This window comes from Odontesthes bonariensis, chromosome 8, assembly GCF_027942865.1.
Source record: "Odontesthes bonariensis isolate fOdoBon6 chromosome 8, fOdoBon6.hap1, whole genome shotgun sequence".
NCBI lineage: Eukaryota > Metazoa > Chordata > Actinopteri > Atheriniformes > Atherinopsidae > Odontesthes > Odontesthes bonariensis.
In genome coordinates, this window is record NC_134513.1 from 21,871,777 (window position 1) to 21,877,244 (window position 5,468).

Here is a 5,468-nt window from a genome sequence, read left to right on the forward strand (position 1 = left end):
AGTCACGTGGATAAGGCACTAGCCTCCTAAGCCAGGGATTTTGGGTTCGAGTCCCTTCTGAGGTGTGTAGCAGAGTGGCGCAGCGGAAGCGTCCTGGGCCCATAACCCAGAGGTCGATGGACAGAAGCCATCCTCTGCTATGTATAAATTTTCAAATCAACATCTCTCAATAAAAAAAACAGGGGCCTCATGTACAAAGGGTGCGTACGCAATAAATAGTGGCGTACGCACCTTTTCACGTCAACGATCAGATGTATCAAGAACGAAAAGACCGTGGAAATGTGCAGTGCCTCACGGCAGCTTCAGGGCTGGCGTACGCACTTTTCTACAGCTGTTGATTCTTTGGCGACACCTAAGGTGATGTTGGGGAACTGTTATAATAAATAAATGTGAAAACAATTAGTCCTCAGACAGTGATCTGCACATTTGAGATGGATGAACAATTAATACTGATCAACAATTAATACACCCATGTGTCTCCATTTACACGAGTTGATATAAAAGCAGCGCAAAGTGGTGCAATGCATACCATTAAAAACAATGGCTGCTTTAAAAGTATTAGAAGACTTTGCAAAGGGTGCAATTCGAAGAGAGCGTGTGTTCACTACAACAGAGAGGATTAGCTGGCATATGATGGCGACTGATTACTCATTAGCCGTTTTGAGGGAAATCCTCCTGGAACTGTGTACAGAGCTGCGGCCGGCGTTGGAGCGCAACACAGCGAGGAGCCATGCGCTGCCTGTGCTCACAGGTGATGTGCACACTGGGGTTCCAACCGGAGCATTCCAGGGGCAGGTGGCCAACCGATTGGGACTGTGCCAGTCTACCCTGAGCCGAGCCATGCCAGCCGTGTGGGACAGAATTATCCGCATCTCAGCCACGTATATCAAATTCCCAACAGGCCAACATTAAAGCTCAATTTGAAGCGAGAGCCGGTTTTGTAATCGGAGCTATCGACTGCGCACACATTGCTATAAAAGCGCAATCACATGATGAATTTGTATGTTAACAGGAAACATTTTCAATCGATCGATGTAAGATATGTGATGCGTAAATGCAATTAACCAACATTGTGGCGAGGTGTCCTGGGTCAACGCACGATTCATACATTCTGAGTAACAGCATTGTTGGGAACAGACTTACAGGGTGGCTCTGTGCGTGATGGGTGGCTTCTTGGTGAGTAACTTCATTCTTGTAATGGTCCTAATATTATTCCCCGTGACGCGCATTGAGTATGTGCGCCCCCAGTTTCTATCCCGTCTTCACAGCATCATTATTATATTATATATATATTAGTCGGTGGTTGAAGTTAGTTTCTTGCTGTTTTTTGCTGGTTAAACTTCAGTTTAAGATCTTTCTAACAAGCCCCTGATCGTCTCTGTGGGCATATATTGATAACCCCGTGCGTAAAGTGTGAAATGTCTCAATCAGCCTCACCTTTTCCCCGGCGTACTTCTGCACGTTACTGTATGAACACGTTGTTGTGAGTTACACAAAAACATGGGTATTTACCTTGGGGGTAAACAGAGTCACCCACATGAGCTCCCTCCACCCCATGAGAGAGCAGTGTCACCCATTGTTGCGCCGACTCTCTATTCAAACAGAGTCGGTCTCCCCCCCACCTGCCTGTTTTGGCCACACTGCAGTGGTGGGCAGCCAGTCTCCGCTTCACATCCACCTTAATGTTGGACCACTTCTTCTTCACCTCTGCTCTGCCTGTGAGGCTTCTCAGACCCCACAGCATTGACAGCATTGACAGCCTCAGGCTCTCCCACCCACTCCTCTTAGTTTGCTGCTTATGCCGGAGGACAGCGTGTCAAAGAACAAATTTTTTTGGGCCTCCACTTCAGAAAGTAGCACCGAAATATCGCTTTCCGTGAAGTTCTTCTTTTTTCCCGTCTTATTCAGTCTTTTTTCTTTATTTTCTGACCGTACACAGAGGGGAATCGCAGGTGCAGGGCTCATTTAAATATGATTTGCGTATTTAAGTAGGGGCGTGGACAGGGAGGAGTCGGCTGCTCCAACATGTGCGCTCAATTCCACGTTGATTGGGATGTACAAACGATATATGCTTGGATTGATGCGTGCACAGAGATTCGTACATCCGACGTTGGGGGTCATTTGGGTTTGAGCGTACGCCATGTTTCAGTAGGAAATCCACGCAAGTCTTTGTACATGAGGCCCCTGGAAAAGATGATGTAACATTCAGCAACATCACAATTGACACTTGACCAACTCTGAAAGCCTTTCTACACACTCTTAATTCAAACTCGTTTGGTGTGCATATGAGTGTCCTCCAATGTCCACTTTTCTGATATAAGTAAGAAAAAAGAATTATTGTGTCAAAAGACTGAAATCTTTCACTTTTGTTAAATGGAGTAGAGTATTGTTTACCCGATTTCTTTAAGTTGTGTTTTTTACTTTGAACAGTCACGTGGATAAGGCACTGGCCTCCTAAGCCAGGGATTGTGGGTTCGAGTCCCATCTGAGGTGTATAGCAGAGTGGCGCAGCGGAAGCGTGCTGGGCCCATAACCCAGAGGTCGATGGATCGAAACCATCCTCTGCTATGTATAAATTTTCAAATCAACATCTCTCATTAAAAAAACCTGGAAAAGATGATGTAACATTCAGCAACATCACAATTGACACTTGACCAACTCTGAAAGCCTTTCTACACACTCTTAATTCAAACTCGTTTGGTGTGCACGAGTGTCCTCCAATGTCCACTTTTCTGATATAAGTAAGAAAAAAGAATTATTGTGTCAAAAGTCTGAAGTCTTTCACTTTTGTTAAATGGATTAGAGGATCGTTTACCCGATTTCTTTAAGCTGTGTTTTTTATTTTGAATAGTCACATGGATAAGGCACTGGCCTCCTAAGCCAGGGATTGTGGGTTCGAGTCCCATCTGAGGTGTATAGCAGAGTGGCACAACGGAAGTGCCTCAGTGGCCTAATGGATAAGGCACTGGCCTCCTAAGCCAGGGATTGTGGGTTCGAGTCCCATCTGAGGTGTGTAGCAGAGTGGCGCAGCGGAAGCGTGCTGGGCCCATAACCCAGAGGTCGATGGACCGAAACCATCCTCTGCTATGTATAAATTTTCAAATCAAACTCAACATCTCTCATTAAAAAAATCTGTTATAGATGATGTAACATTCAGCAACATCACAATTGACACTTGACCAACTCTGAAAGCCTTTCCTCACACTCTTAACTCAAACTCGTTTGGTGTGCACGAGTGTCCTCCAATGTCCACTTTTCTGATATAAGTAAGAAAAAAGAATTATTGTGTCAAAAGACTGAAATCTTTCACTTTTGTGAAATGGATTAGAGGATCGTTTACCCGATTTCTTTAAGCTGTGTTTTTTTATTTTGAATAGTCACGTGAATAAGGCACTGGCCTCCTAAGCCAGAGATTGTGGGTTCGAGTCCCATCAGTAGTGTATAGCAGAGTGGCGCAGCGGGAGCGTGCTGGGCCCATAACCCAGAGGTCGATGGATCGAAACCATCCTCTGCTATGTATAAATTTTCAAATCAACATCTCTCATTAAAAAAACCTGGAAAAGATGATGTAATATTCAGCAACATCACAATTGACACTTGACCAACTCTGAAAGCCTTTCTATACACTCTTAATTCAAATTTGTTTGGTGTGCACATGAGTGTCCTCCAATGTCCACTTTTCTGATATAAGTAAGAAAAAAGAATTATTGTGTCAAAAGACTGAAATCTTTCATTTTTGTTAAATGGATTAAAGGATCGTTTACCCGATTTCTTTAACTTGTGTTTTTTATTTTGAATAGTCACGTGGATAAGGCACTGGCTTCCTAAGCCAGGGATTGTGGGTTCGAGTCCCATTTGAGGTGTATAGCAGAGTGGCGCAGCGGAAGCGTGCTGGGCCCATAACCCAGAGGTCGATGGACCGAAACCATCCTCTGCTATGTATACATTTTCAAATCAAACTCAACATCTCTCATTAAAAAAATCTGTTATAGATGATGTAACATTCAGCAACATCACAATTGACACTTGACCAACTCTGAAAGCCTTTCCTCACACTCTTAACTCAAACTCGTTTGGTGTGCACGAGTGTCCTCCAATGTCCACTTTTCTGATATAAGTAAGAAAAAAGAATTATTGTGTCAAAAGACTGAAATCTTTCACTTTTGTGAAATGGATTAGAGGATCGTTTACCCGATTTCTTTAAGCTGTGTTTTTTTATTTTGAATAGTCACGTGAATAAGGCACTGGCCTCCTAAGCCAGAGATTGTGGGTTCGAGTCCCATCAGTAGTGTATAGCAGAGTGGCGCAGCGGGAGCGTGCTGGGCCCATAACCCAGAGGTCGATGGATCGAAACCATCCTCTGCTATGTATAAATTTTCAAATCAAACTCATCATCTCTCATTAAAAAAACCTGGAAAAGATGATGTAATATTCAGCAACATCACAATTGACACTTGACCAACTCTGAAAGCCTTTCTATACACTCTTAATTCAAATTTGTTTGGTGTGCACATGAGTGTCCTCCAATGTCCACTTTTCTGATATAAGTAAGAAAAAAGAATTATTGTGTCAAAAGACTGAAATCTTTCATTTTTGTTAAATGGATTAGAGGATCGTTTACCCGATTTCTTTAACTTGTGTTTTTTATTTTGAATAGTCACGTGGATAAGGCACTGGCTTCCTAAGCCAGGGATTGTGGGTTCGAGTCCCATTTGAGGTGTATAGCAGAGTGGCGCAGCGGAAGCGTGCTGGGCCCATAACCCAGAGGTCGATGGACCGAAACCATCCTCTGCTATGTATAAATTTTCAAATCAAACTCATCATCTCTCACTAAAAAAGAACCTGGAAAAGATGATGTAACATTCAGCAACATCACAATTGACACTTGACCAACTCTGAAAGCCTTTCTATACACTCTTAATTCAAACTCGTTTGGTGTGCACATGAGTGTCCTCCAATGTCCACTTTTCTGATATAAGTAAGAAAAAAGAATTATTTTGTCAAAAGAGTGAAGTCTTTCACTTTTGTTAAATGGATTAGAGGATCGTTTACCCGATTTCTTTAAGCTGTGTTTTTTATTTTGAACAGTCACGTGGATAAGGCACTGGCCTCCTAAGCCAGGGATTGTGGGTTCGAGTCGCATCAGAGGTGTGTAGCAGAGTGGCGCAGCGGAAGCGTGCTGGGCCCATAACCCAGAGGTCGATGAAACAAAGCCATCCTCTGCTATGTAAAAATTTTCAAATCAAACTTATCATCTCTCACTAAAAAAGAAACTGGAAAACATTATGTGACATTCATAGCATCAAAATTGACACTTGACAGACTAAGAAACCCTTTCTACACACTCTTAATTCAAACTCGTTTGGTGTGGATATGAGTGTCCTCCAATGTCCACTTTTCTGATATAAGTAAGAAAAAAGAATTATTGCGTCAAAAGACTGAAATCTTTCACTTTTGTTAAATGGATT

General features: G+C 42.8%; 4 non-coding genes across 4 annotated transcripts; all 4 read left to right on the top strand.

Moving 5' to 3' along the window:
- The first annotated feature begins 2,496 nt into the window (after positions 1 to 2,496).
- On the top strand, positions 2,497 to 2,568 carry trnam-cau (transfer RNA methionine (anticodon CAU)). Its single transcript has one exon. It is a non-coding gene; the product is annotated as a tRNA-Met (tRNA).
- A 371-nt stretch (positions 2,569 to 2,939) lies between these two features.
- On the top strand, positions 2,940 to 3,012 carry trnar-ccu (transfer RNA arginine (anticodon CCU)). Its single transcript has one exon. It is a non-coding gene; the product is annotated as a tRNA-Arg (tRNA).
- A 431-nt stretch (positions 3,013 to 3,443) lies between these two features.
- trnam-cau (transfer RNA methionine (anticodon CAU)) lies at positions 3,444 to 3,515 on the top strand. Its single transcript has one exon. It is a non-coding gene; the product is annotated as a tRNA-Met (tRNA).
- A 779-nt stretch (positions 3,516 to 4,294) lies between these two features.
- On the top strand, positions 4,295 to 4,366 carry trnam-cau (transfer RNA methionine (anticodon CAU)). The gene has a single exon. It is a non-coding gene; the product is annotated as a tRNA-Met (tRNA).
- Positions 4,367 to 5,468: the final 1,102 nt, after the last annotated feature.